The sequence below is a fragment of the Sceloporus occidentalis genome, unplaced genomic scaffold (genome assembly GCF_023333645.1).
Source record: "Sceloporus occidentalis isolate IW3139 unplaced genomic scaffold, rSceOcc1.0.p SCAF_4, whole genome shotgun sequence".
NCBI lineage: Eukaryota > Metazoa > Chordata > Lepidosauria > Squamata > Phrynosomatidae > Sceloporus > Sceloporus occidentalis.
In genome coordinates this window covers 91187075-91209131 of record NW_028316984.1, presented here as the reverse complement: position 1 = coordinate 91209131, position 22057 = coordinate 91187075, and the positions used below count along the sequence as shown (strand labels likewise).

At 44.7% G+C, this 22057-nt stretch overlaps 1 protein-coding gene across 8 annotated transcripts in view; it reads right to left on the bottom strand.

Annotated features, from left to right (window-relative positions):
* The window catches only part of PHRF1 (PHD and ring finger domains 1), a 79977-nt gene that overhangs the window by 44916 nt on the left and 13004 nt on the right, over positions 1-22057 (bottom strand). The window contains exon 1 of one of the 8 annotated variants that reach the window (XM_089520870.1): positions 11040-11160. The exons of 6 other annotated variants lie outside the window; for them this stretch is intronic. The gene's annotated coding sequence lies outside the window, so the exon portion shown is untranslated. Of the gene's footprint in view, positions 1-10419; positions 10919-11039; positions 11161-22057 lie in introns of those variants that run through there. One more of the 8 variants, XM_089520872.1, reaches the window with a different exon arrangement.

Genomic DNA, 22057 nt, shown 5'->3' with positions numbered 1-22057 from the left:
ATGCGAACTGACCCTACTTCCGTGCTCAAAAAAATCCCTGTGTGGAAAGGTCCTTTGTGAGGGCACCAAGGCTCTGTAATGTTCAGGTTAAAATGGATTTTTAAAATGTGGACATATTAACTTGGATAACATTCCTGTCTGCCTTTGTATCTTTTTTTTAAAATTCAGGATGTTAGTTTTACTAACTTGTTGGATATTACTGACGGACCAAATTTTTAAGTCCATACAGGACTTTGTGTTGTGCAAGACTTTCATGTAAGCTAGGAAATCTAAATTTTAATTTGATGATATTGAAAGCAATACAATGAAAATAGTTCTAACATACACTATACAAAGTATGTAAGAGACTATATGGTCTCCTGGATTTAACGACTGCTAAATAACAAAGTGACAAATAATTACATTTAATAGCCTCTATCTGCAATAGTATTATTGATGCTGTTTACATAACATTACCAATGCACATATTACTTGTACAGAGTTACAAGTAAAACACCAATTAACCAAAAAAAAAAAAAAAAAAAAAAAAGCCAGCCTTACCAAAGGGGTACAATCTAAAATACATATGTCTATATACAAACACACACAGAGGACAGAAGGAAAAATGCTAATAAAAGGCTATACAATACAGTTGTATATTTCTCTGTTGGGAATTGAAGACCACCACCATGTGTATAGGGTTTTTTAAATAGTTCCCCCCCCCCCCGCCAGCTTGGTGCTTGTAGATTACTGCCATTGCACAGAAAACTAATTGATATTTTAAGTATTGGAACTTATCATTAAAATTCAAGCATTACACTAAAATACTAAAAAAAAGTTAATATCACTGGATCATAGAATCATAGAGTTGGAAGAGACCACTAGGGCCATCCAGTCCAACCCCCTGCCATGCAGGAAATCACAATCAAAGCATCCCTGCCAGATGGCCATCCAGCCTCTGTTTGAAGACCTCTAAGGAAGGAGACTCCACCACACTCCGAGGGAGTTTGTTCCACAGCCCTTACTGTCAGGAAGTTCCTCCTAATGTTGAGGTGGAATCTCTTTTCCTGCAGTTTGCATCCATTGTTTCGTGTCCTAGTCTCTGGAACAGCAGAAAACAAGCTTGCTCCCTCCTCAATATGACATCTCTTCAAATATTTAAACAGGGCTATTATATCACCTCTTAACTTTCTCTTCTCCAGGCTAAACATACCCAACTCCCTATGACGTTCCTCATAGGGCATGGTTTCCAGACCCTTCACCATTTTAGTTGCTCTCCTTTGGACATGCTTCAATTTCTCCACATCCTTTTTGAATTGTGGTGCCCCGAACTGGTCATAGTATTCCAGGTGAGGTCTGACCAAAGCAGAATAGAGTGGCACTATTGCTACCCTTGATCTAGACACTATACTTTTGTTGGATACTATTGGATACATGATGCCAAGAAATGGGTTAAGAATTAGTGCAGGTAACATACAACAATGTTTCCGGGCAAAGTACAAGGTGTTGGTGATTACCTTTAAAGCCCTACATGGCTTGGGCCCAGAGTACTTGAGGGAACGCCTTCTTCCCTATTGTCCATCCCGCACACTAAGGTCCTCTGGAAGAAATCTACTACAGCCAAAAAATCTAGGCTAACATCAGTTTCCCAGAGGGCCTTCTCTACTACTGCTCCTAAACTATGGAACGACCTGGCGGAGGAGATCCGTCACATTTCCACTCTACAGTTTTTAAGAAAGCACTCAAGACGGATCTCTTCCGGCAGGCCTTTCCAACTTAGTTACCCTCCCCAGATATAGAGATATTTGTCCCCTCATCTGTCTATTTTCCCCCGCCAATGTTTCTGCCTATTTTTTGTTTGTTCAATGTTTTTAATGTTTTAAATGTTTTAATATTATTACTGTTTAATTCTGTTTTAGTACTAGGAATGGGGGGTGGTGGTAGGTCTAGGGTTTGATTTTTTAACTCTATTGTAATTTGTTGTATTTTATTGTTGTAACCCGCCCGGATTCTTCGTGATTGGGCGGGCTAGAAATAAATCTATTATTATTATTATTATTATTATTATTATTATTATTATTATTTTCAAGAATTAACGTGAAAACTGCATAAATACCAAGGACACACCAGTCAATTTTACACTTCTCTGTTGGTTTTGGATATCAACCCTGATAACAACACATAAAATTGCCAAATTCTGTATAGCTGTGGATAAAATTTGTCAGGCAATGACCTCCATAGCAGACTAGTACCAAGCTTGTCTTGCTACACTGGAATCTTAAAATATATTTTAAATACTGTTTTAACCTGTGTTTTTACCATGTTTTTACCTTCTTTTATTCTGTATCCCCTTTTACCTGTGCTGGTCTATGGTTGTAATAAAAACTGAACTGAATTAACGTGGGCAACCTCAGAGGTCTGGAGGTCAGGGAAGCGAACTGTTGCCTTTCAGGTGGGGATATTTGGGGTGGTTTAGGGGCAAAACACTGCCCCCAAATCAACCCAAAACAAGTTGGGAGATCTGGAGGCTTTGAGAGGCTTCTGGGGGTCCATCCCACAATAAAGGGTGCAAATTTCAGTGAATGCAAATAACCACATTTAACAGGACTGTACACTCAAAACAGGGATCCCCCCCACAAACAAACAAGTAGCTAGTGAGATACATTTCCTGCATAGATCTGAGGAATAAATTAAACAATATTTTTATTTTCCAGTTTAATCCTGAGAAAGATCTTCTTGGATATGCATCTAAGTTGGCTATGAATGAAAGATCATAAAAATGAGATTGGCCCTTCCAAGGCTGAAGTACTACAGCAACTAATTTGGGTCTGATGCAATGCACTGAGGTGTTTATAGGATTAAACTGTTAGTACTATATTAATAATAATAATAATAATAATAATAATTTTTTATTTATATCTCCCGCTTCTCCCTTCAGATCGAAGCGGGATTACAGCAATAAAAACATCATAAAATACATAGACAATACAAAATACTTCAATCAGAAATAAAAAAGGAAGAGTTATTACAGTATTGCTCACAGTTGTAAGAATCGAGTCATCGGATTCAGATATTCAAAATCAGATTAGAGGAAGATCCGTTGGATAGGCCCGCCGGAAGAGAACCGTCTTCAATGCCCTCTTGAAGGCTCCCAAAGAAAGTATAAGACGGATCTCTTCCAGTAAGTTGTTCCAAAGTCTAGGGGCCATCGCAGAAACTGTTTTACAAGAGGTAGTTTTCAACCTGGTTTTGGAGTGTTCTAATATTTTTGTGCCAGATGTTCTGAGAGTGCGGGGCGGATTATGTAGGGAGAGGCGTTCCCTTAAGTTACTCAGGCCCCGGCCATGTAGGGCTTTATAGGTAATAACCGACACTTTGTATTGCGCCCGGAAGCTAATCGGCATCCAATGTAGAGATTTCAACACCGGTGTAATGTGCTCTGATCTCAGTGTCCTGGTGATCAGTCTGGCTGCAGCATTCTGAATCAGTTGGAACTTCCGAACTTGGTACAAAGGCAGCCCCATGTAGAGCGCATTACAGAAATCTAAACAAGAGATTACCAGTGCATGTACTACTGTTTCAAGGTCCCCCTGAGCCAGGTAGAGACACAGTTAGCGTATCAGCTGAAGGTGACACCATGCACTCCTGGCTCTCGCCTCCACCTGAGATGTCAATTGTAGAGACAAGTCAGGAGCACTCCCAAACTGTGAACTTCATTCTTCAGGGGAAGTGTGACCCCGTCAAGGATGGGTTGGGAAATCTCCTTCCCCGGACCAGGGGCACCTATCATTTTCTCTGGATTCAGCTTGAGCTTGTTTTCCCTCATCCAGCCCATTACTGATTCAAGGCAGGCATTCAGAGGAGAGATGTCATCCTTAGTCACTGCAGCAGTCAAAGACATAGAGAAGTAAATTTGGGTGTCCTCGGCATATTGATAACACCGTGCCCCATGTCTCCGGATGATCTCTCCCAACGGCTTCGTGTAAATGTTAAAAAGCATGGGGGACAGAATGGCGCCCTGATGGACACCAGATGTCAGTTCTCTTTTATGAGAACTGTGCTCCAGCATCACCATCTGGATTCTGCCCAAGAGGTAAGAACGGAACCACTTGAGCGCAGTGCCCCCAATACCTAACTCCCTCAGGCGTTCCAGAAGGATACCACGGTCAATGGTATCGAATGCCGCTGAGATGTCCAAGAGCACCAACAGGGTCATACTTCCCCTCTCGATGCACAGACGGAGATCAGCGACTAGGGCGACCATGGCAGTCTCAAATCCACATCCCGCCCTAAAGCCAGTTTGAAATGGGTCCAGATAATCAGCTTCATCGAAGACAGCCTGGAGTTGGAAGGCGACTGCCCTCTCGATCACCTTGCCCAAAAATGGTAGTAGACTGGCCTATAGTTGTTCCTTATCAGTGGATCTAGAGAGGGTTTCTTTAAGAGTGGCTTAACCACTGCATGTTTAAGTACGGATGGAAATTTCCCCTCTCTAAGGGATGCATTTATTACAGCCTGATGCAGTGATGTTACAGCATCTCCTCCCTGAACGGTCAGCCAAGATGGGCAGGGATCGAGAGGGCAGGTCATCCTCCTTACACACCCAAGGAGCTTGTCCACTTCATCGGTACACACAAGCTCAAAACGATTCAGGCTAACACAGTCTGCGGAGTCACCGGATACCTCTCTCATAGTCTCTGTTTTAATGTCGGCATCCAGATCGACCCTTATCTGAGAGATCTTATTGGCAAAGAAGTCATTGAATGCGTCACAGCAGGCCGTTGTTGATTCTAGTAATACATTCGGGGTGGGAGCCAGTTGGATTAGCTTTCTATGCACCTTGAATAGCTCTGCTAGACGAGACTCTGTGGATGCAATACGTGCAGCATAGAACAAGTTCTTTGCTGCATCGATTGCCACTCTGTAGGAAACGAAAAGGTTTCCTAGGAGCGTCTTGTCAGATAAGCGTTGGTGTTTCCGCCAGTGGCGCTCTAGTTGTCGCACGGCTCGCTTCATTTTTCAAAGATATTGAGTGTACAGTGGAACCTCGCCATACACAGGGGATCCGTTCCGGATCCCGCTGCGTATGGCGATTTCCGCCTATGCTCGAGCCCCATTGTAAACAATGGGGCTCGTGCACAGCGGCGCGGAGGTGCGTAGGGTGCAACGGGCGCACGCGCGGCGCAACACACATGTGCACCCATTCAACTGAATGGGACGCATCGCCCCTTCCGCCCCCCCGCACGCGCCGCGGCTTGAACGCATATGCTCAAGGCCGTGTATGGCGCGCCCGCCTATGGCGAGGTTCCACTGTACCATGGTTTTTGTTATTGTACCGTGGTCTTGGAAAATCCCAGATACAAGGCTTCTCAAGCAGGAAGTATAGAAATGTTATTATGGAATATTTATTCCACCTTGCATAATAAATTTGAAATATTTTCCACATCAGGGAAATTCAAACATCTCAAATTCAGGGCAGAATAGCTAAATGGGCCACTTTGAGTCAATCTGGTATAGTACAGAAACTTTCTTACTTGACGGATGTTGAGTTGGGTTGGTCATGACTACTAGAACACAGGCACTATTTCAAATGGAGCAAATGATAGGGAGAATCAGCTGATTTCATATTTGTTTTCATTTTAATATATGAAGTTAGCACACAGAATTAATGAGTAAGGAAGCATCACCACCTGTATTTGAGTAACAGACACAGCTGGTCTCTCAATGATATGAAAGGAATCCTAAAAAATGGTCAAAGGTCCAAAACACTCTGCAGAAATAATCTAGTTTGAGACCATTTTAACTGCCTGCCCTCAATGCTAGGGAAGCCTGGGAACTGTAGTTTTGTGGCACACTTAGCCTTCTCTTCTCAGAGTTCTGGTACCACAATAAACTACAATTTCCAGGATTCCCTAGCACGGAGGCAGGGTAGTTAAAGTGGTCTCAAACTAGATTATTTCTACAGTGTGTTTTGGACCACGGTTCACAATAAAACAGTGGTTCCCAAACTTTAGTCCTCCAGAGGTTTTGGACTTCAGCTCCCAGGATTCCTGACTGTTGACCAAGCTGAGTAGGGCTCCTGGGACTTGAAGTCCAAAACACTTGGAGGACCAAAGTTTGGGAACTGCTGTAATCAAGTTACGATAGTTTTCAGGATTTGGAACTTGATACTACCATTAGAGTGACCATGAAACAGGTCTCGTTTTTTTTGTACATTATGTTCAAAGAACCATCTATTCTCACAATAATCTCCTTCCTTACTGATGTCATCTCCAAATACCTTTTCCTAAGTGTGTCCACTTTAGAGGTCAATTGTAGCACCCTATTTATGAAGTGCTCTCCAAAGAGAGATTCACTTCCCATCCATCTATGTTTCTTCAGTGTTCACATTTTACTCACCTAGGTGATGTTTGTAAACTCTGTGAGCTTGCTCAGTTCTCCTGCTGCTTGCTACTCTGCTGTTTTATTGTTTTAACAACTCTCTAAATGAGTTTGCGAGTGGCAATTTTGAATAATACCATTAAAGAATATGATATACCTGTAAAGTTTTCTGAACAAATAAAGGCAAGATTTTATGCCTAACAGTCAGGGCTATAAAGCCTTCCTGTGTTGTCATTTTCATCATAGGAGTGGTGTGTGAGAGTAAACACCAATAAAGGGAAATAAATGCAGAAAATAGCCTTTTGAGATAATGTCACAAAGTGCAATATGAGAATGCACCCAAGAAGGAAGCAAGACAGAAATGGGCAATTAATGCTGACATCTACCGTATATACTTGTGTACAAGTCGACCTCATGTATAAGTCGAGGGAAGGTTTTAGGATCAAAATCTTGGATTCTGATATGCCCCGTGGATAAGTCGAGGGCAGAATTTAGGAGACAGATTTTAAGGTTGGCTTCAAAGTGGAAGTGGAGGGGGGGGGAAAGAGAAGCTTGGTTTTCAGAGGAAACACAAGGAGGAGGAGGAAGAGAAGCAAAGGTTTGGAGATCAGCTTGCAAGCGGTCTGAAATACAACTAAGTGGCAAGGTTTGGAGATGAGTTTGCAAACGGAGGGAAAACGGGGAAATGCAAAGAAGAGGCAAAGTTTGGAGATGAGTTTGCAAACGGAGGGAAAATGGGGAAATGCAAAGAAGAGGCAAGGTTTGGAGATGAGTTTGCACAGGGAGGGGAAATGGGGAAATGCAAAGAGGAGAAAGAAAAGTTTGGAGATGGGAATCACTCCATGCAGCACACTCACATGGTGCCTCGCAGCTCTTTCAGCAAGCGCTGCCGAGGCACGGAGAGTGGGACATCAGGGCTACTTTTTAAAGCAGCTTTATGAGCATCATTACTGTTTGTTGTTGTTGTTAACCGTCCTCCAGTCGATCTCAAGCCATGGTAACTGTATTGACCCTTGTATAATTTGACTCCAGATTTTAGGTCAATATTTGGGCATAAATTTCTCGACTTATAGTTGAGTATATACGGTAGTTCACCACCATCCACAGGAAGGAGAAAACATATAGCAAAACATTACAATTCTCTTTTTTTAAAAAAACAAACACAAAATCTATTCTATAGCAATCCTAAGCCAAGTGTGTAACTATAACGTGGGGGGGGGGGGCGACAAAATGAGGGCATTCTCCTCAAATAAGAATTGTACCCTACAGAAAGATTTTTTTCTTAAATCCCCCCAATTTCTAACATTCAGAAATAGGGTTTAAGCATCCAAAGAAAAGGGGCAGGCAAAGGTACCAAGGGAGTACAAACACAACAGATACAGAGTTTGAGTGATTTTCAGCACCTCACTCTCCACAATGTTAGAAATTTGGGAAGTTGTGATTCTCATTTGGAGGGTGGGGGGATGCCCTCATTTTACACCACACCAACCCCAGGGCCCTAGGAAGCAACCTAGTGCAGACAGGCACACAACAGCGTCAGGGTGCATCTACACTGTAGAAATAATGCAGTTTGACAGCACTTTAGCTGCCCTGGATCCATTTTACAGAAGGCTGGGATTTGTAGTTTTGTGAGGCACCAACACTCTTTGGCAGAGAAGGCTAAGGACTCTTTTGTTGTTGTGCGCCTTGAAGTTGCTTCTGACTTAGGATGACTCTAAGGCAGACCTGTCATAGGGTTTTCTTGCCAATATTTGTTCAGAATGGGTTTTGCCTTTGCCTCCCTCTGAGGCTGAGAGAGTGTGACTTGCCCAAGGTCAATCAGTGGGCTTCTATGGCTGAGTGGGCATTAAAACGAACTGGTATTTTAATAATTATTGTTGTTGTGTGCCTTACACTCATAATAATAATAATAATAATAATAATAATAATAATAATACAAATCCCAGGATTCTATAGGCTGGAGCTGGAGCTCTCAAAAGTGGTGTCAAACTGGTGTCATCCCCGGTCTCTTGACCTTCTTGGTCCTGAGCTGAGGGCATCCCCACATCCAGAGTCCCCAACCCAGGGTGACCAGGCATCCTCCTTTTCCAGGACATGTCCTCCATTTCAGTCTTCTGTCCAAGAGAAATTCCAAAACGTCCTCCATTTTGAGCCTAAGCAGCAGGAATTCACCTTTATAGGATCTCCTTAGGGTTGCCATAGGTTGGAAAATAACATGAAGGCACACAAGACACACACACACACAGTCAGATCATAGGCACTATTATTATTATTATTATTATTATTATTATTATTATTATGTAGAGAGATCTTGTAGAACCTTTGAGACTAACTGAACCAGATGAACTACATCCAAGGGTATTAAAAGAACTGGCAAATGTAATCTTTGGCAATAATCTTTGAAAACTCCAGGAGAACAGAAGTCCCAGCAGACTGGAGGAGGGCAAATGTTGTCCCCATCTTCAAAAAGGAGGAAAAAGAGGATCCCAACAATTATCGTCCAGTTAGTCTGACATCAATACCAGGAAAGATTCTAGAGCAGATCATTAAAAAGAGAGTCTGTGAACATCTAGAAAGCAATTCCATAATCACAAAAAGTCAACATGGGTTTCAGAGAAACAAGTCATGCCAGACAAATCTGATCTCTTTCTTTGATAAAATTACCAGCTTGATAGATGAAGGAAATGCAGTGGACATAGTATATCTGGATTTCAGTAAGGCCTTTGACAAGGTTTCCCATGACATTCTTGCAAACAAGCTTGTAAAATGTGGGCTAGACAAAGTAACTGTTAAATGGATCTGTAATTGGTTGACCAGCCGAACCCAAAGGGTGCTCAACAATGGCTCTTTTTCCTCCTGGAGGGAAGTGACCAGTGGGGTCCCACAGGGCTCTGTCCTGGGCCCAGTGCTATTCAACATCTTTATCAATGACCTGGATGACAGAATTGGGAGCACACTTATCAAATTTGCAGATGACACCAAATAGTTAATACTCCAGAGGACAGGACCAACATTCAAAATGATCTGAATAGACTAGAAAGCTGAGCCAAAGCTAACAAAATGAAATTCAACACAGAGAAATGTAAGGTATTACACTTAGGGCAGAAAAATGAAATGCACAGATATAGGATGGGTGACACCTGGCTGAATGAAACTACGTGTGAAAGGGATCTAGGAGTCCAAGTAGACCACAAGTTGAACATGAGTCAACAGTGTGATGCGGCAGCTAAAAAGGCCAATGCTATTTTAGGCTGCATCAATAGAAGTATAGTGTCTAGATCAAGAGAAGTAATAGTGCCACTATATTCTGCTCTGGTCAGGCCCCACCTAGAATATTGTGTCCAGTTCTGGGCACAATTCAAAAAGGACATTGAGAAATTGGAGCGTGTCCAAAGGAGGGCAAATAAAATGGTGAAGGGTCTGGAAACCTTGCCCTATGAGGAACGACTCAGGGAGCTGGGGATGTTTAGCCTGGAGAAGAGAAGGTTAAGAGGTGATATGATAGCCCTGTTTAAATATTTGAAAGGAAGTCATATTGAGGAGGGAGCAAGCTTGTTTTCTGCTGCTCCAGAGACTAGAACACCGAACAATGGATGCAAACTGCAGGAAAAGAGATTCCACCTCAACATTAGGAGGAATTTCCTGAGAGTAAGGGCTTTTCGACAGTGGAACAGACTCCTTCCTCAGAGTGTAGTGGAATCTCTCTCCTTGGAGGTCTTTAAGCAGAGGCTGGATGGCCATCTGTCGGGGATGCTTTGATGTGGATTTCCTGCATGGCAGAATGGGGTTGAACTGGATGGCCCTTGCAGTCTCTTCCAACTCTATGATTCTATGAATAAAGACATATTATTACTATTACTATTATGAACTGTATTTATACCCCGCTCATTAGAAATGCTCTCAGAGCAGCTTACAAAACTGTTAGACACTACAGCTAATAGCCTGGGTGACCAGACCTGTCCTCCTTTTCCAGGACATGCCCTCCATTTCAACCTTCTGTCCAGGAAGAGTTTCCCAAACGTCCTCCATTTTGAGCCTGATTAAGCAGCATACATTTACCTTTAGAGGTTCTCCTTAGCGCTGTCATAGATAGGAAAATAACATGAAGGCATGCAAGACACACACAAGGCCAGTACATGGTCACTATGGCTAATAGGCAGGGTGACCAGGCACATCCTCCTTTTCCAGGACACGTCCTCCATTTCAACCTTCTGTCCAGGAAGTGTTTCCAAAACGTCCTCCATTCTGAGCCTGATTCAGCAGCATGCATTAACCTTTACAGGTTCTTTTTGGTGTTGCCCCAGGTTGGGAAATGACACACACAAGGCCAGTTCATGGTCACTGTGGCTAATAGGCAAGGGTGGGGGGGGGGGAGACCAGGCACGTCCTCCTTTTCCAGGACACGTCCTCCATTTCAGGCTTGGGTCCAGGAGGAATGTCAAAACGTCCTCCATTTTGAACAGGACTAAGAGGCACGATTTAAACTGATATTAGTGAGTTTTCCAAAGCTCTTCTTTGGCCAGGTCCTCCATTTCCCGCCTGGAAGGTGCTCCATTCCACAGCGGTGAGGAGGGCACACCTGGCCGCCCTGCGCCCCATCCCGAAATGGCGCCCAGTCCCCCTCCCTCCCTCAGTCTCCATAGCAACACCCCCTCCCCTCCCCTCCCCTCGCGACGTACCTCTGACCTTCAGGAGGGGACCCCACAAGGCTTCCTCCGAGAGGGAGAAAAGCAGGGCACTGGCGCGCATGCGCAGTCGCTTCCCGTCAACGAAGCCTCCAGAAGGAACCAGGCCAACTGGGACGGAGGGACGCCGGGCTACTCAGAAGGCCGAGCCCGCCCCGGAAGAGAAAGAAACGTCAGCACCACCATTTCCGGGTGAGTGGATGACGTAGGCCGGGAAAGGGAGGGGGAGAGAGGGGGAACCCTGGAATGTTCCATTTTTGAGGGAGGGCGGGGGGAAACAGGGGGAGGGGTTTTTGGGCTCGTCCTTCGTCCGAACGCATTCTAGGCTGAAGCGGCCCCTCTCAGCGCGCGGTCTTTGCTGCGTCCGCACTGCGCGGATCACCCGCTTTGATACCACTTTAACCAATATGTTAATATATGAAGTTAACGCAGAGAACTGATGAGGAAGGAAGCATCACCGCCTGTGGTCTCTCAATGATATGCAAGGAAACCTTTAACAAATGGTCAAAGGTCCAAAGCACACTGAGGAACAGTCCAGTTTGAGAGCGCTTTAACTGCCCTGGCTCAATGCTAGGGAATCCTGGGAACTGTAGTTTATTGCGGCACCAGAGCTCTCTGACAGAAAAGGATCAGGCTCTCACAAAACATTTTGCTTGTACTGGCTGGCAGAAAGAAGCGAAGTGCCCCTTCCTTTCTGGGGACCCCCTTGGAAGCCTCTCCTTGGCGGGGGTTTTAAAGGGAAGCCTCCTTTTAAATTCCTTTCCCCCCTAAATGTATTAATACATTTTAAAACAAAACATAATAATAATAATAATAATAATATTTATTTATATACCGCCCTGTGGCAAACCAATCCGGGCGGTTGACAACAGTAAAATATAATATACAACAATTAAAAACACTTTATCCCTCCCCCCTTAAGACAATATTAAACAGTATAACATATTAAAACACAATATCAAGCATAAAAACAGCAATTAAACTAAAACCCCTGATATCCCTCTGTTGATCCTCGACCATCACTAAGATGGGGCCACGGGAGGAATGAGGGAATCAGGGAACCTGGGCCGGGATGGTTAGTCTGGAAAGGCCTGCCGGAAGAGATCCATCTTGACAGCTTTTTTAAAGCTGTCTAATGATGTTATCTGACGGATCTCATCTGGCAGGTCGTTCCAGAGTTTGGGGGTGACAGCAGAGAATGCCCTCTGGGAGGTCGCCGCAAGCCTAGATTTTAGAGGCTGCAGTAAGTTCTTCCCAGAGGACCAGAGAGCGCGGGGAGGATTGTACGGGAGGAGGCGGTCCCTGAGATAGCTTGGACCCAAGCCATTTAGGGCTTTAAAGGTGATAACCAACACCTTGTACTGGGCCCGGAAGCTGATAGGCAGCCAGTGGAGGGACCTCAAAACCAGAGTAATGTGGTCCCTCCTAGATGTTCCTGAGACAAGCCTGGCTGCCAACATGACAACAAACAATACATCAAATCAATAATAAATACAGGGAATAACCCAGGTAAGGCCCTGAAAGTTATAGATAAAATGTGTATTCAGGGATCCTGAAAGACATCTTTCCATAAACATTTAGCTAAAATTGGGGGATGCCTAGAGACGAAACCTTGCTGGATGCATTCAATAAATGGGTGCCAGACCTTATGAAAGGCCAATCCAAAGCGTAAGCCCCTCGCCATTTCCTCCATTAACCACAAGCCCCAGAGTCTAGTCCACCATCCTGCAATATTCAGCTTCCCAGGTTCCCAGTTCTTGGCTATTATTATTCTCTCAATCCTGGCAACAGCCAGAAGCAAACTAATAGGTTCTTCATGCTGCAGGGCTTCATTTCCATTCATAAAAATGGAGAATGGGGCAGGAGTGGGGATAAGGGTATACTTTGTTTAGTGATCCAGTTTGACTGGGGTGAGTACCATTGAGGGACCAACTTGATAGTATTCTCTTTAACGGCAATGGGCCTAGTTTTAAATGGGAAATAAGTCCATATATTTTCCCAGGTCTTACTATCAATTGAAAGGGAACGTTCTGCTTCCCATCCTGCCTTATGAAGCGTTGAGTTCCCAAATGTTTATTCTAGCAGACACTCAAAACTCTGCGTGTTTTTCTGGGCTCTGGAAAAGAGGGTGAGTTTAAAGGGAGTGTGACCAACAAGGAATTCCTTGATTTGCTGGACACTGTTGTGTTGTTGTTGATTGTTTTGTGCCTTTAAGTCGTTTCTGACTTATGGCAGCCCTAAGGTCAACCCATTGTGACCAGACGTCCTCCTTTTCCCAGGACATGTCCTACATTCCAACCATCTGTCCAGGAGGAATTCCAAAACACTCTCATTTTGAGCATGTATATGAGTGTTTTGAGCTTTTATTTGGTAATGCCCTCCATTTTTCTTGAACGCCCTACATTTTGCAGTGTCTTGTCCTCCTTTGTGGGTGGTAGCATATCTGGTCCCACTGAGTGAACCTATCATGGGGTTTTCTTGGCAGGTTTCTCCAGAGTGGGTTTGCCATTTCTATCCTCCAAGGCTGAGAGAGTGTGACTTGCCAAGGGTCACCTAGTGGGTTTACATAGCCAAGCTGGGATTTGAACCTTAGTCTCCAGAGTCACAGTCCAACACTCAAACCATTATAGGCTGGACATTAAAGCAGGACAAATGTGCAGGATTAGGCTTGCCATATCCCGCCTGGGGGCGGGACTTTCCCAGTTTGGGGCGGATCCACACGGTCCCGCCCCGGTTTGGCCCTGCCCCCGGGACACCCCCCTCCCAGCGAGGGCCTGGAGGCTTTGGAAGCAGCTCCGCCATCGCGGAGCGCTCTTCCAAGGCCTCTGGGGCCTGGGAGAAGCTCTCCCCAGGCCCCTTTGGAGGCCCTGGAAGCGGCTCCGCGATCGCGGAGCGCTCCTCCAAGGCCTCTGGGGCCTGGGAGAAGCTCTCCCCAGGCCCCTTTGGAGGCCTTGGAAGTGGCTCCGCGGTCGGAGCTCCGGCTGTGGGGTCCTCCAAGGCCTCTGCGAGGCCGAGGAGGAGGCCGCTTGCCACAGCGGCGATGGCCGTGATGACTAGGGCTGCCATAATTGTCCACTTTTACCAGGGACAAAATGTAGGACAAATTCAAGACCAAACTGTAGGGCAACTGCAGGACAAAACTCAGCTCAAAATGTAGGACATTTAAGGTCCACCATTTTTCTTCAATGTCCTACATTTTGGGCTGAGTTTTGTCCTGCAGTTGTCCTACAGTTTGGTCTTGAATTTGTTCCACATTTTGTCCCTGGTAAAAGTGGACAATTATGGCAACCCTAGTGATGACAAGCGGCCCCCACGCTCCTTCCCGGCCTGGGAGCAGCCCCAGGCTTCCTCCCAAGCCGAGAAGGAGAAGGAGGACAAGGTTCAAAAATGTGGGACCTTTTTTTTTTTTTTAATTTCCTGGCCAGGAAATTAAAAAAAAAAAATTGTCCTACATTTTTGAACCTTGTCCTACATTTGTCCCGGTTTGGAGGTCCTCAGCTATGGCAACCCTATGCAGGATGTGCATCATTTGGGACTCTTTAGGTAAGATTGTGGTCCTGTACACCTGCATTTCGAAATGAGGTTTACTGGCCATTTTTGAATATCCAGGGTGACTAGGTGTCCTCATCGCCAAGGAGGACAAAGCACTGCAAAATGTAGGTCATTCAAAGAAAAAAACATAGGCCCAGACCAAATAAAAGCTAAAAATGCTCATACGAATGTAAATTCATGCTTCTCAGGCCTCATCTGCACTGCAGAAATAATCCAGTTTGACACCGCTTTGACTGCCGTGACTCAGTGGAATGAAATTTTAGGAACTGTAGTTTTGTGACATACTCAGCCTTCTCTGTCAGAGAGCTCTGGTGCCACAGCAAACTACAAATCCCAGGATTCTATAGCACAGAGCCATGGTACTTAAAGTGGTGTCAAACTGGATTACTTCTGCAGTGCGGATGAAACCTTAGTCCTGCTCACAATGGAGGAGGAGGCATTTTGGAATTCCTCCTGGGCCAAAAGGTGGAAATGGGGGTGTCCCTGGCTGGGGATGGCCCAGTTTCCAATCCAAAACGCCTTGGCAAAGAGTGGCTGCCCAGCCTTTGGCCTCCAGCTGGCAGGGCAATGCGGTGTTCCTGCCAGTAGGGTCTGCTGTGCCCTTGTCCTCCTCATCCTCCTGCTGCAAGCAAAGAGGGAGAGGAGAGGAGAACTGCATCATGCCAATATAAGGTCCTCTTGCTAAGGAGTCCAGGATTATCAGGATTATACGGTGTGCTAGTAAGGCCCCAAGTAACTCAGTGAGACCAAGCAAAACTCTTCCACAGGAGCACTGAGAAAAGCAGAAATGCTGCATCTGCACTACAGGAACAATCCACTTTGACACCAACCAATATAGTTCAATCCATTGTTTCCCATAGAACGCCTCAGCATGGTAATTTCACAAGATGGGAAATTACCACACCACATGTAAATGGGAATTGTAGTTTGTTGTGTCACCAGACGTCTCTGACAGAGGAGACTAAATGCCTCATGAAATGATAATTCCTCGGATTCCATAGCAATTTAGGGAGCAGCTGTGATGGAATCTACATCTTTAAAGGTTTTTAAACAAAGGCTGGATGGCCATCTGTTGGGGGTGGTTTGATTGTGAGTTCCTGCACGGCGGATTGGGGTTGGACTGGATGGCCCTTGTGGTCTCTTCCAGCTCTATGATTCAAACGAGCCATGAAATCAAGTGGTGTCAAACTGCATTATTTCTGCAGTGATGATGCAGCCTAAAACTCCAGTCACTCGCTTCCCTAGTGCATTAAATGTCAATGTGAATGTAAATTAACCAATCGGGCTGTGTTACTTGTTCTTTGAACATGTTGACATATAAGAGGAACCCATAACTGGTAAGTGTTACTCAAGACCCTCAGAAGGCCATGGCTATAGTTTCTACCATATTGTCCTTATTCACCAGCTTGTTGACTGTTTCAAGGATCTCTAAAAGAAAATGATATTAGACAACAATCCTGACCTATACCTAAAGATACAGTCTCCAGACCACAGAGGTTGCTCTTGAAATCAGTGTGTGATTCTGTGGGGGAGGTGGCATATAAATAAAATTTATTAATATTAATTAATTTATCTTTACATCTCCCAGAATCACCCAACTGGGATAGAAACAAGAGGCCTTTCTATCAGCCCAGCATGGCCACTGCTGGCTGGGGGATTCTGGAAGTGAAAAGGTCACTTTTCTAAGCTCTGATACTCAAAGGGGAGAAAACTGCACCCAGTTCATAAGGTTGCAGTTACCATAGGATATGTACCACTTGGCAGTTGCTATTAATAAATTCTTTTTAGTGACTTCTTTAAGAAGGGGCTATTATAAGGGGAAAAATCATTCAAATGGAAACAAGGCAAAGGGCACACAACTCTAGCATTCAAGAACATTGACTTCTCAAGCAGTGTTACCAGATCATTGTCCCCTCCTTTAATATTTGTATTATGAGTGGAAATGAATCAGATTGTTTTGCCATGCGTATCATGCTGGCACAATTTTCATCTGCTGAATCCCTGCTTGCCATGAAGACAATATTGGCAATATTAGGAGAGAAACATGATATGACATAGCAGACATATTATTACATTATATATAGTTGCAATACACCCCGCCCCCAATTAGATTAGGATGGCAGAGCTGGAGGAGGGGATTTTGCCTCTCCTCATGCTAGCTCTAGTCTCAATTAAAATTGTTCCTCAAAAAAAACCTCCTGTGGGAGAAATGCATGGATCTTTAATCTTGCTGCACAGACTGGCAACAGAGAAGGTGATATGAAGCAAAATTGTGGGGTGGCTGCTATCAATTAAACAAGAAAAGTGATGCTGGAGATTCTCATATCACCTTCCTGTGGCATTCTATTTGAGTCCTTACCTCCTGGACTACGTAACAATTAACCAGCATAATTGAAATGCCTGGACTGTCCAAATGTGGGCCAGGCATAGAACTATGAAGAGCAGGAGATCATATGCAAAGTAGACACCTCTCTTTCTCACTCTTTCACACACACATTGTTATGTGCCTTCAAGTTGTTTTTTACTTACAGCAACCCTCTCATGGGGTTTTCCTGGCAAGATTTCTTCAGAGGACGTTTACCATTGCCCTGAGGCTGAGAGCATGTGACATATCAAAAGTCACCCAGTAGATTTCATGTTGTCCGGTGTTGTAATCCAGCACTGAAATCACTATGCCACACTGGCACTCTTCACACATACACACACCATATAACATCTGAGCATTGTGATCACACTAGCAACATCCTCCTCATACTTAAAGGACAGGACCTTATTGTTGTTGTTGTTGTTATGACATCCAGGACTATTCTGGTGAGAACCAGGTCACTGAACTGACAGCAAACAGTGCAAGGACAATACAGTGAAGGATATTGTTATTTCTGTGGTGGGAATTATGCATCCCGGACTGCATGCAAGCCTTGAGAGAGTCCAGCATGACCTTTGAGTCAGTGAAGGTCCCCCTGACAATTCCTCAGTGGTTTGGGCAATCCTCTCTGTCCCTTGAACAGGCTTTAAAACAGTGCAATACTGTTGTACTGAAGGGCTCTAAAAAAGCTAGGAACCCCATGGTGACTTCCATTTACCCATCATTATGTCACCAAAATTACCACCACTCTTGAACTGCTGCTGCTACTGCAGAGACATATGTGTATGTCCCAAGCATAATTTATTAAACAGAATTTCAACACACGTTCAATGATTACTTGGTGTACAGAAGCTTATGGTTACATAATTTTAAAGCACAGTTATTATTACTCAGTTAACTCATCTAAATCCTAATTGGCTCTAACACATCTCCCTAACTCTTTCCTTATCTCTTCATAATCCTAGCTGAACCAAACTTACTGTCCTAATTGGCCCAAAACACAAACCCCTTGCATTCACTGTCTCATTTCACTCATCACTGTTTCTTCTGTAACTCTTATCTCCGAGTCTAATTCTTGTTTCTCACTTAGGCATCTGCCACACTGCAGAATTAATGTAGTTTAATACCACTTTAACTGTCATGGCACCATCTTATGGAATCCTGGGGTTTGTAGTTTGTTGTGGCACCAGAGCTTTCTGACAGAGAAGGCTAAAGATCTCACAAAACTACAGATCCCATATTTCCATTTAATTGAGCTATGACAGTAAAACCTGTGTCAAAATGGATGAATTCTGCAGTGTAGAAACAGCCTGGCTTTCAAAAAGGCGACAAAAACCTTTTTCTCCCGGCAGTCTTTCACGATTGATAATATCCAGAAGCCAATTGAATCCGCCCTTTCCATCAACTTTTCTCATTCATGGATTGTAATAATTCTGATGCATATATATATATATATATACACACACACACATAGAGAGAGAGAGAGAGAGAGCGCATGTTTTTACCATTTAATTTCATATTGGAAGGGAGGGTTGGGTTAGGGTCTTTTGTTGTTTCTATCCCTGTGTATTATATACATTTTGCTGTTACCCGCCTCTAGGGATGCCATATCCCGGCGGCCCCCGGGACAAATCCGCTTTTGGGGGCCCGGGCCCGGTCCGGTTTGGCCCCCAGTCCCCGGTTTGGGGCCCGTGCAGCACCAACCCACCTTCCCCCACCTCCCCGCGCGGCCACGCCACCCACCTCCTCCTCCTCCTCCGTTCCAGGCCGCGCGACCGCGTGGAGGAAGCAAAGGAGGAGGCGGTGCGCCTACTGCGCGCGGCCGCGTGGCCTGGAACGGAGGAGGAGGAGGGGGTGCGGCCGCGTGGGGAGGCAGGGGAGGGGAGGGGGGCAGGGAGGCGAGGAGGGGGGGAGGGGGGCGCGGGGGCGCGCAGGAGGCGCACCTCCTCCTCCTCCTCCGTTCCAGGCCGCGCCAAGCCGAGGAGGAGGCAGAGGTGCCTGCCTGGCTTGGTGCTCCCCGCCCGCGCGCGCGCCAAAGCAGCGGGCAGGCAGCCACCCACCGCCTCCTCTGCCTCGCACGCCTCCGCGCTGGGCACTTCTTTGGGCCCGGGAGGCGGAGGCAGAGGAGGAGGCTGAGGCGGAGGTGGGTGGCTGCCTGCCTGCTGCCTTGGCGCACGCGCGGGGGAGGGGAGCACCAAGCCAGGCAGCCACCTCTGCCTCCCCCTCTGCCTCTGCCTCCACCTGCCGGGCCCAAGACAAGCGCCTAGCGCGGTCGCATGGAGGCACGCAAGGCAGAGGTGTGTGGCTGCCTGCCTGCTGCCTTGGCGCACGGGCGGGGGGGAGCGCGCCAAGGCAGCCACCCACCTCCTCCTCCACTTGGGCCCGGGAGGCAGAGGAGGAGGAGGGAGGGAGGGAGGAAGGAAGGAGGGAGGAAGGAGGGAGGGAGGAGGAGGGAGGGAGGGAGGAGGAGGGAGGAAGAAGAGGAGGAGGAGGAAGAGGATAGTGATGATGATGATGATGATGATGATGATGATCAAATGAGCCAGTTTCTGAGGCACGACCAATGTAAGTTGCTCTGATTTTTACAAACTCATGTGCAGTGGAAAAAAAACCAAAGTCCCTTGACCAAATACACACTTCTGAGAAGTACAGTTGAATCCGAGGGCAAACCCACTTCTTGTTAAACCACCTTGACATATTCAGTATGCATAGCATATTCAGTGTGAAACCCAAAGAGTTTGGTTATCGAATAAGCCTCTGAAATATGCAACAGATTGCCATGTTAAGTAAAGCCATGTTCAATGCCCAAATGTGCTGTTTGGAATGGGGGAGGGGGGGTGGCCAGAAAGGGAAAGTACATTTCTGTCATCTGTCTAGGAATAATGCCCAAATGTCCTCCATTTTGATCATGCCTAAGAAACATGAATTTATATTAACATTTTTTTAAAACCATCAATTTTTTTCGTGTGTCCTCCATGTTTTAAAAAATGTGCCCTCCATTTGAAAATTTTGTCCTACATTTGTCCTACATTTGTCCCGGTTTGGAGGTCCAGACTTATGGCAACCCTACCCGCCTCGATCCCCAAAACGGAAGAGATGAGATATAAATAAATATTTCATTCACCCATTCATTATCTCTTAGTTACATCCACCTACTAAAATTCCAGTTGAAACATTCATCACCAGTTACTGCCAACATGCTCCCACCCCTTCCCAATAGACCACTTATATTATATATACAATACACCACATACATAACTTTACATTACCTTAATTTTCATACTATACCAAATATTTTTACAAAAATCCAAAACAGCACAGCCCTCCTCAAACATCATGTCCAGTTGCCAAAATGATGGTCATGACAGAATGGCACTAGCCATGAAAGTGGCCAAAAATGGACTGGGGTAGCTGTGCCTGTGTTAGAACTACAGCCGTACATGCCATTAAGCTCTTCAGCAAGGGTGGAGAAAATCCATCCTTCCAGGTGATGATGGACCACATCTCCCAGTATCCTTTACAATTGTGGTCAGTGTGCTGACTGGGGCTGATGTGCTCAACAACATCTGGAGGACTCCCACTCTGCCCACCCCTGCTCTGATGAATTCTGAGGATTCCTTTTGAGTATTCTTTCATAGAGTCAGACTTCACATAGATCAGGTAAGTAAAAATGGTTTCAAAGTTATTCTGAGAATAGTGCACTATTTAAAACAAAGATTTTAAAAACAAACACAAAAAATAATGTAAAATGTCAAAAGCAATCTCTCTGTACTCATTCACTGGGGAGATTATCACACGAGGATAGAATAAGGAAGGGATAGCTTCCCCGTCCTTATCCTGTCTTTGTGATCCCATGAAAACCTTTCAGATTGCAGCACTATTATCCCATCATTGAAGTGGCATTGCATTAACATGAACTCCCGTTAATGCAGAATGCTGGGCAATGCCGCTTCAATTATGGCACAATGACGGGATCTGCGCAATGTCATTTGAAACTCTTTCATGTGATCGCGGTCAAGGGTGTTTCATCCTCTGTTTAATCTCCTATGTCTGTTTCTCGCCAGACTGAGGATGGTTCTTGATATAAAAAAAAGTAGGAAAAGCATGTGTGTATTTTTTTCTCATGCTACTCAACACAGTTCAGCACAAACTACACCAGCATCAGCTGTCCCTTGCTGGCATCTTTAAGCAAAAGAGAACAGTGGAAATTGGCTTTTCAACTATAATTCATGAGATGTTGGATGTTTAAGAGAAAAACAAGGCTTCCACTATGAATGAAGGACTCAAGGATTCAATTTTTAACCATTTTCAAACAAAGCTCTATTTGTTGCTCTTGAGGGTTGCTCTTGGTTAAAAAGAGAGAGAGAGAGAGAGAGAAATTATTTGGGGGTAATCGATGGGGTCAGGGGTCAGAGACAGAAATCTAGACTACTGGCCATTGGTACAATTCTTGTATGATAACCGTAATATTCTGATTTTAAAAAATCCACTACCTATAATAGTCTATGCGTATCTAGCATTTCTTGTTTCAAGGATAGGCAAGCACTGCTTGTGAAATTTCAGCCTGTTTGACTAATATTAAAAACATAGGAGTAGGTCCAGTTTTAAAAAGCTGGTACAGTATCTGACAGAAAGCCCACAATAGTTGGAAAAATGTGTTCAGCAAAAAAGGAATGTTATTTTATTTTACTCAAATTTTGAGCAAAAAACATGGCAACTGGCTAGATGAGACAGTATCAGTGGTATTCACTTATACATCAGTTGATACATTTGGAGTACATTCTTTCTGAAGATGCTATAGAAATGCATTTCTGGCACACCAATCCTAAAAGACTAGAAATCCTAAAGATACAGCCTTCGAAACAAAATATTTGAGAATTCAGCTGAAACCATAAGCTGGACCTATTTGAGTTTAATTATATATTATGTAATTCATATATTATTTGTGTTATTTATGCTACTCAGTAGCTTAAAACACTCTGGACACAAAACAGAAGTTAAAATAATCAAAGATAAAAGCGCAATAAAACATAGGACGATATCACATGACGGGTTTTGCAGCTCCAATCCGAAGTCAATCCTGGTCCAATCATGC